The sequence below is a fragment of the Lissotriton vulgaris genome, chromosome 1_1 (genome assembly GCF_964263255.1).
Source record: "Lissotriton vulgaris chromosome 1_1, aLisVul1.2, whole genome shotgun sequence".
Taxonomy (NCBI): Eukaryota; Metazoa; Chordata; class Amphibia; order Caudata; family Salamandridae; genus Lissotriton; species Lissotriton vulgaris.
This window is the reverse complement of record NC_141685.1, coordinates 1,070,601,558-1,070,611,262: the sequence shown is the minus strand read 5'-3', so window position 1 is coordinate 1,070,611,262 and position 9,705 is coordinate 1,070,601,558.

Sequence of the window (9,705 nt, the reverse complement as noted above, 5' to 3'; positions counted from 1 at the left end):
TGGCTCTGATGAAAATGTACGATTTTGTCTGATTCAGATTGGATGGGGGCCAGGTGGATCAGTATGACTTTGGGGCACAACCTCGGTTGGGGTCCAGATGAAGTCAGCTCAAAGTTGGTTAGGACTATAGAAATTAGGTCTTCTTCTAGCAATGGCTGAGTCGGTGCCAGGATAGATGTCAACGAGGCAGGTATGGATGTGGGGGCCAGACTGGAAGTTGTCTCTAGCACTGGAACAGAACTTGAGGGGGGTTTAGAAGGCACATAATGTGCCACGGGTGGACCAGCTGAAGATAACCTGACCGAAGGCCTGTGTTTATCCTTGGGGCCCGAAGCTGCACCAGAGGGAGGCAGAAGAGAGTCAAAGATTTACAATATGGCCTCCTTAAAGGCCTTAATCTGTCACAAAATCACTGATGGATCAAGAAACCCGGGATGCATTGGGGTCAATTGCAGGATCAACTCCTCGGTGGGACTCTGACAGCAAGGCCACAAGGCCCACTGACGTCATCACAACTTCTCAGTCTGAGAGTGGCGGGACTGGGAGGAAACCCATTTGGCCTTCTGGTGCTTCCGCTTTGACTTACTGGAAGATAAAGGTGTGTGATGAGAACTGTCACAGTAACAGCTTACAGAGCAGAACGGGTCTGAGCCCTCAACTTTAAGTGGGACTTCAGAGACCTCTTTCGGCTTCCAACAATTTACGGCTTAACTTCACATCCCCAGATCACCTTTGGGCTAATAATAGTACACTCCTCATAGGACTTGGAGTTGTGCACTGAACCCAAACACTAGAGGGGCACCTCAAGGGAATTGGTCACCTACATTTGCTTGTCGCTGTCCCTACATGACTGAACCCCTGTAATTGTAGTCCTAGTCCAGTGGTCTAAGTCCCAAAACCTCACCCCCAGGTTGGAAAAAGAGAGATGAGATTCTGTGTGGATTATAGAGGAATCAATGCTGTCACTAAGACAGATGCTCTCCCCATATCCAGGGCCGATGAACATATACATAAACTAGGAGCAGTCAAATTTCTCAGCACATTTGATTCAACTGCAGGGTACTGGCAGATAGTCATGGCCCCAGGAGCCACATAAAAAGCAGCATTATTCACACTTGATGTGCATTATCAGTTTACTGTTATGCCCTTTGGTTTAAAGCATGCCCCTGCCACCTTCCAAAGGTTGGTGAATCAAGTCCGTGCTGGGTTGAAGACGTTTAGGGCAGCATCACCTGGCACACCTGGGGACGTTTTTTCAAGCTCTGAAATCTGCAGGCCTAACTATTGAGGCATCCAAGTGCTATATAGGGCAGGGAACTGTTGTATACTTGGGCCACCTTTTAGGTAAAGGCCAAGTGCAACCTGTACAGCTCAAGATTCAGACCATTCTGGACTGGGAGGCTCCAACAACCCAGACCCAAGTCGGAGCATACCTTGGCTTGACAGGTATTACAGGAGGTTTGTGAAGGGATATGGGATCACTGTTTCTCCCCTCACAGAACCTACCTCCAAGAAGATGCCAAAGAAAGTGAACTGCCAAAGCCTTTTGACACCCTGAAAGAGGCAATGTGTTCAGCTCCTATTCTCAAACTACTCCAGGCAGTTCAGTGTAAAGACTGATGCTTCTGAGCTAGAGATAGTAACAATCCTAGCCCAGATTAATGATAATGGTCAGGACCAACCTGTTGCTTTTATAAGCAAGATGCTACTCCCCAGGGAAAAGAGTTGGAGAGCCATTGGGAGGGAGGCCTTTTCTATGGGTTGTCCCCTGAAGAAGCTGAGACCCTACCTGTTTGGGGCTCACTTCCCAATCCAAGCTGATCAGAGACTTCTCATACGACTAATTCAAATGAAATGTGAAAATTCCAAACTGTTAAGGTGGTCTATCTCCTTCCAGCGAATATACTTTACAATGCAACACAGACCTGCGACTGCCCATGCCAATGTAGATGAATTTTCTAGGTTCTTCAATTTAGACAATGAAGACTCTCTTGGGGAAGGTTAGTTTCATTCCCTATCGTTTGGGTGGTGGGGTGTAGGAAAGGGCCCTTCATGCATGGTTGCTCCTAACCTTTTTGCCAGATACATGATGCAATTTGACTAAGTGTGCCCTGTGTCCCTCCCAATCAGGTTCCCAGGATCTGTGTTCTTTCTTTAAACTGTACCATTGTTTCCACATTGGCCCAACTCTGGCCTACCTATAAGTCCCTTGTAAGGGGTCTTTATGGTACCAAGGATATGGTAGCCATGGAAAGGCCTCTGACCACTGCTGCATGTATTATGCCACCTTCAGCGGCATCTCACCACAAACATGCACCATTGCCATTGCAAGATGCGTGTTTTGTTACTCTAAAAGTGAAGATACGACATGACACACATCCCTGTATGTTCTACCTACCCAGCACTGCATGAGGCCTCGGTAGGTCACCATTAGGGTAGGGTGCACTATGTCTCATGTGAGGGCCTATCAGCACGAGCAGACAGGCCCCTATAATATCGAAGGCTATCCATAGATACTATAAGTGCTCAGCAAAGCCATCCTGGGAATATGGTCTGGAAAGTGGTCATCACGAGTTTCCTAGCACCATATTGGCTTTACTTAATTGTGGGATAATTGGTATCAAACATCTCAGAATAATAAACCTGCACTGACTCCACTGTCAAATGTATTATTAGAGGGGACCCCTGAACCAAACCAGCCTCTGATGGGTTTCTGACTGGTGGCCACCAGCCTGTCACCACAAGACAAGTTTCTGAACATATGAGGTGGAAGACTTTGCTCCCTGGGCCCAGAAACAAAGCCTTTCCTGGGCAAAGGTGTTCACACCTCCCCCAAGCAAGGAAGAGCCATCTATGGCAGGGGAGCTTCAAAGGCCTTGCCGCCTTTACAAAGTGACACACAGCTTCTCCTGCTATCAGGAGCAGGCCCCCATCCCGTCTCACCTCCTTTTGGGAGGGAAGACAGGTGGGAAAAAGCGGACCAGCCCAGAAGTTGTGCCCTCCTCTGCCAAACCCACCCCTCAGCTGTGGGAGGGGACGTGAAGCCTACTCTACAGTGCCTGCCATCTTGCAGATGGCAGGGACCATCCAATCAGGAATAGGGATAGTGCCCACCCTCCATATGGGGTGAGCACCCCAAGGGTGTAGTCACCCTAAGGACAGTAGCTCCTTGGCTACTACCTCGAGACCCATAAAACGCTGCGTAAAAATAGTATTTAGGGGGCAGCCTTGAACCCAGAAACTAGATTCCACTCTACCAGAAAGAGAAGTACCGAAGAGCCGTGCTGCAGAAGAAGAGGACGACAACAACAGCTTCGGCCCCAGCCCTACTGGCCAGTCTCCTGTGTCAGAATCCCTGCAAGCTGAAACTGGCATGTCTTGCAGCTAGCAGTCTCCAAGAATCCGGAGTACCTGCCTTGTTTTCCTAAAGGACTTTGATCTCCCATGGACACCAGATTTGTCCAACAGCAAACCAAGCGGGCCTTCAGATCCAGCCAGATCCGTGAGTCCTCACCATTCGCACCAAACGCCCATGGCCGGGGCTGCCCAACACCACAGCAAGATCCCCCTGGTGATTGCGACGTATGATCCAGCATTGGATGACCTCCTCCGACCTTCTCCTTGATGCCTGCAGCCTGATTCTGAAGGGTCCACCCGATGGCAACTGGAACCGGTGAGAAGAACCTGTCACGAAAAGACACCCCTGCACCTGGCGCCCCGGAGTCGTGAGATGCCTGACCAATGGTGTCCTGGTGTCCAGCAACTCTTCATCTTCATCCTTCAATCATTGGTTCCCCTTGTCCAGTCTTCTGGCTCCAGCTTGCAGTCGTTTTCCTCTCCCGACAACCTCCTAAGCATCCTGCACCCGGCCGCCTGTGCTCCAGTGGTGGTGTGGACTTGGTGCTACCCTGGGACCCTCTTTGCCCCTATCTTAACCCCAGGAGCTTGCCTCCCAAAACCAAGTGGCCTTCCCGTGAGCAGCCCCCAACTGAGGTGCCCCATTGGCTAACATTCGCACCCTGCACTCTGCACCCGGCCGCCCTGGTGCCGCTGGTCGTGCACCTTGAGTGCCAACCTGAACCTTTGGGAACCTTGGTACTAGCCCCACAAAACTCCATTCAAAAACCGTTCACTTACCTGCGAAACTAACGCCTCATTTTTCTGCATCGGATTGTATGGTGGGTTTTCTTTCAAAAACCTTATAAATGTTGAACTAGTCTTGTACTGCAACAAAAGCAAATTAGTGCCTTCAAATGAGTTAACCTGCTTAATTATGTCCTGTGATGCTTAGACTGTGTGATTACACCGTTTTGCACAAAAGTAGAGAAGTAACTGAAAAGTAACTCAAAACTAATGTAAAGTAATTTTAATATTTCTAGAGAGCTTACAACCCATTTTCTCAACTACAAAAGTAATTTGTATGTTCCTACAAAACTAGTGTACACTGTATTTTGAAAAGTAACATTGTATGAAAAGTATCCCATACCTGCAACTGAGTAAATCTTGGTTCTAGTAATGAAAAGAACAAAGTAACAACTTTTTGTACAAACAATTACTCTGGATTCAGTCTGTTGAGTGTGTGACATACTTTCTTGCCTGAGAGTGTACAACAAATGCTTAACGCTACCCTCTGATAAGCCTGATTGCTCAACCACACTACCACAAAAGAGAGTAAGGTATTCTCTACTTTAGCCTCTGCTATACCTCTGGGGATCCACTGGACTCTGTGCACACTTTAACTCACTTTGGGATAGATATACAGAGCCAGCTCCCTACAGGTGCCTGTTGCAGGGGCAGTGGGCAATTGCACTGGCGGTATGCCAAACCCCTCAAGTAGCCTCAAACGGGTCAAAAGTGTTCAGGATACAGTCTGGCACGAGTAGAAATGCCTGGGAAATGCCCCATTGCCCAGCATTTTTTTTAAACGTGCAAAAGCTGAATCAACCTTCTCACCAAACCAACAAGCTCCATCAATGGCAGGTCCATCAGAGAAGCCAGTGGATCTCATCCGCATGTGCAACCCAACCACCAGACTGGTGCCAACTGCTCTGCCCAAGCAGTCGGTTTTGTCCAACCCAGAATGGATGACGTACTTTGTGGAGTCCTGATCATCCTGAATGATTTGAACCAAATTGGCACCAAATTCATCTGTAACGGCCAACAAGATCCTGTCAACCATATCCCATTAACCAAGGGTATACCTCGCCAGTAAACATTTGCCATTGCTGACTGGAGGGCTAGACTGGCCGAGGAAAACATGCTTCTCGAATCCTCAATCAATTGTGACTCTCAGGTGAAAGGCGTCATGGTGAAAGAGTTGGCATTTACCCTACTAATGGAAGCCTGACCAACCACACTTTCTGATGTAGGGTGTTGCATCACAAAATCCAATACAACCGCCTCATATCTCTTTGCCACGGCAAAGGAGGAGCTCCCTTCTGTTTGTGGTCCGGGTAAGGTCAAACAAACAGGATCCAAAAAACTGTCCAACCCACTGGCATCCTTCAAGTCCAAGTATAAACTGCCATCAGTGTCGCAGAAAACAATCCCCCTCATGGAAAGGGGAGACCACTCAGTCACCCCGAAAGTATGGCTGGGTGCCTCGATCCCCAGGGAAACTGTTGCGGGCGGGGGGCGTGTCCCGGCCGGTATGCCCATAGTGGCGTGGTTGGAGCACGCCCCGCCGCCTAAAAGGGTTGTCCTAAACACCCGCCCGGAAGTCAGTGCACCTATGGGCGGGATGGGGTCGCGGCCCCGCCTGCCCGCTGCTGAATAAAAGGCGTGGGAATCCAGGGAAGCGGCCTCTTGTTCCTGCGCTCTGAAGGCTGCACCACGCGTCGCTCGTGAGCCCTCAAGGGAACAAGCTGCAGTTTTTTGAACGTGTAATCGTTGTTTTTTCTGTTTCAGTCGTCAAGGCGTAGCTGGGGTCCGAGTCGCTACTGGACAGCAGGCTGAGATAAAGCAGAACGCAGATATGCCTGGCAAGCAGAGTGGAAAGAGCTCCGAGATAGAACGAATGCTGCGCACACTGGTGAACCGAGTGTCGGCGATGGACAGAAAATTCGGTAAAGTAGACCAGCTGGGTCGCGGCTTGGCGGACCTCCGAAAACAAGTGGAGGCCCAAGCGGGGCCCTCAGGGCGACCTAAGAGGATTGTGGGGCCTGCTTTGCCAAACAATAACCCAAGGGGGGGGTTAAGGGGAAAAAGAGGAAGGGGAAGGGGAAAGCAGGTCCTAGCAAGGCCCCAGTCCCGATGGAGGTCCCACTGGTCCCAGTAGCACCAGCGTCCAGCCCGGTACCCACACCGGATGGGGGATTGCCAATCCCTGTGGTTATCACACCGCTGGATAACGACCAAATGCCTCCCGAACTAGCGCTTCAGTTGGCGGCTGTGTTACCATGGTTGAAGAAGGGAGCGGGGGATCTGCGGCTGTGGAAGACCCAGCCGAAGAAGCTAGGCAGATTATCGAGCAGCTAAGGCAGACAAGGGGTGCTGGGACAGCGAACGTGCCTTCTATTTCTCCACAGGTGGTGAATCTGGTCGCGGTCGAATACCGGAATAAGTCGACGGACACGGCTGGAGGTGCGGCGGAAGCCGGTAAGAGATCACTCCCAATGATGGGGGAGGGCGCAGTACCCTCAAGGCGGGAAAGCTTGGCGCAACATATTCCTATGGCAACTAAGGAAATGGTGTGGGCTAATAAATACATAAACATGTTTTCATTGTTGACTGATCATCGAGAGTTAGAATATGCCAAGACTCAGAAGGATTTATGGCACCCCAGTGTATGGCGGGCAAAAATGGCAGAATTCAGGGTCGAAGAGTCCATGATGAACTGGATCAGGGCCTTTTCTATTTTTGTAGCAATTATCGCTGAACGAACACCAGAACTGTTGAGTGACCTGGCTTGCTACCAGAGCAGGATCACGGGCTTCCATGAGAAGTATGGAGGAGAAGAATGGAAAGGGTATGACATGGCTTTTAGAAAAGCGAAAGAGTTTAATGAAACACTGACCTGGGATTGTTTGGATACTGTATAGTGGCATGCGCAGTTCTTGACGGGATCAGCGGGTGGATCAGGGTTGAGCGCAAACGGCTCCAGGGCCTTTCAACTGAAACATCCTCAGCCCTTTCGACCAACCTACGGGGGGAGTCTCAGCCTAGATCGGGCGGGAACGGAAATAAGCGAGGAGTGTGTTGGGGTTTCAATAAGGGAACGTGTAGCAGGCCGCAAGGAACGCGTAGATTCAGGCATGCGTGCTCTAGTTGTGGTAACACCTCCCACCCCGAAACTAACTGCCGATCCAGAGCCAATGGTACCGGAGGAAAAGGGGGTACCAAGCAGGATTGATACGGTGCCGCGGCAGTCCAAGCAATCGCCCGTAGATATTCTGGTTTTGACCCCGTGGCTGAACAAATACCCTGATCATGTGTCCGCTGGGATCCTGCGAGATGGCTTCTCGTATGGCTTCAGGATCCCGGCGGGTGATTTTCGGGGGGCCCCCTCATGTAAGAACCAACTGTCAGTTCAGCACAACCCGGCGGTTGCCGCCACAAAGATCGCCAAAGAGGTTGGCTTGGGGTGGGTTGCAGGACCTTTTAGTGACCCACCAACGGCCGATTTTGTGTGTTCCCCACTAGGGGTAGTGCCTAAAAAGGACCCGGGGGAATACAGGCTCATCCATAATTTGTCGGCACCAAGGGGGGCTTCCGTCAATGAGGCGATCGATCCAGACATTTGCAGTGTGAGGTATGCATCTTTCGATGACGCAGTGGTAATGTTGAATCGCTTAGGCCCCGGTGCATTGTTAGCAAAATCGGATATTGAATCTGCATTTAGGTTGCTTCCGGTGCCACCCCAGGATCAGTACTTGCTGGGTTTTACGTTTCAGGGGAAATACTACATGGATATGTGCATGCCGATGGGTTGTTCAATTTCGTGTGCCTATTTTGAAATGTTTAGCTCATTTCTGGAGTGGGTGTTCTCGAAGGCCACAGGGCACCAACATGTGATGCATTATCTTGATGATTTCCTGTTTCTCGGCCCAGCGGGCTATCGGGACTGTGCACCGGCATTGCAGGATTTCTGCGTGCTCGTGCGGGGTTTCGGGGTACCGTTGGCGCCAGGTAAGACGGTGGGGCCGACTACCTCCCTGGAGTTTCTGGGTATCGAACTAGACTCCGTGGAGGGTTGCTTCCGCCTGCCGGCGGAGAAGATCGCCAAATTCAGAGCTTCCTTGTTGCAATGTCTTCGGAACGAGAAAGTGACACTGCACCAATTACAGCAAACAGTAGGTCAACTTAACTTTGCATTCAGGGTTATGCCGATGGCTCGCCCTTTCTCACGATCCATTGCCCAGGCCATGGTTGGCCTCAAGGAAGGGCACCATCGCACAAGACTGTCGGCAGAGGTTCGCCAGGACATGCTCATTTGGCTGGCATTCCTGGTGGATTTCAACGGCCGAGTAGTCTGGAGCAAGGCCCCAGCCTCGTCGGCGGAACTAGGCTTATGGACCGACTCGGCGGGCAGCGTGGGGTTCGGCGCGATCCTTGGAAACCGTTGGTCGGCCCAAAGATAGCCAGAATGGTGGGAAACAAGCGGTTTGACGAGTAACATTGGCTTTCTAGAACCATTCCCCATCTGGGTGGCTCTGTTGGCATGGCCAGAGGAGTTCAGAGACCGCTCGGTGGTATTTTGGTCCGATAACATGACTGTGGTTGAGTGCATTAATCAGCAGGCAGCACGCTGCAAATGGATATTGCGATTGTTGAAAGAAATTGTGTTGAGATGCTTGAGATTAAACGTACAATTCAGGGCAAAACATGTGCCGGGTGTACTGAATAATGCAGCTGATGCGCTCTCTCATTTCAAAATGCAGGCTTTCAGGGATTGTTTACCCTCAGCGGAGCTAGTGGCAGAGCCATTTCCAGAAGCATTATGGCAAATCGGCGCCCCGGACTACAAAACCTTGTGGCAGCCAGTTTAGCGCTCAAGACAAGGAAAGCTTATGAAGGGGCGTTCCGCTCGTACTGCGCCTTTGTGGGCCCGGCATGGGAGCATAGATGGGGTCAGGAGGGGTCCTTTACCCAATTTTTAGTGGCACTTCATGAGGAGGGCCGGTCGGTGGCAACCGCCAGTCGGTATAAGGCCGCCATATCATTTATGGCTCAGCTCCATGGTATCAGGGACCCGACGGACTCCTTCGTAGTCAGGAAGGCGCTACGCGGCTGGCGGCGCTTAGAGAAGCGCAAAAAGGATACCAGGCACCCAATAGGATTTGGCAGATTGACCTCCTTGTTGGCTAAACTGGAGGAGACATGCTCTTCACCTAGCGAGGTTGTACTATTCCGGGCAGCGTTCGCGTTGGCTTTCTATGGGGCCCTGCGGGTGAGTGAACTAGTGGCTGCCAACAAAAGAGATACGGAGGGGGGACTGCCTAGGGATCACACGCAAGTGAGGGGGGATTCTCTGCTGATCACGATAGCCAGGTCAAAGACGGATCAGGAGGGCCAGGGGAATAGCATTGTGTTGCAGCGCGCTCCAGGTAGTCCCTGTTGTCCAGTGAGGCATGTTGCGGCCTACCTAAAACAGAGGTTGACAACGTGGGGGGAGGGGCCTTGCTGCGACATGCGGACGGCACCCCGTTAACAAAGTTTCAGTTTCAGAGGTTGCTGGCAATCACGATTGCAGCGGCGGGCTTGAAC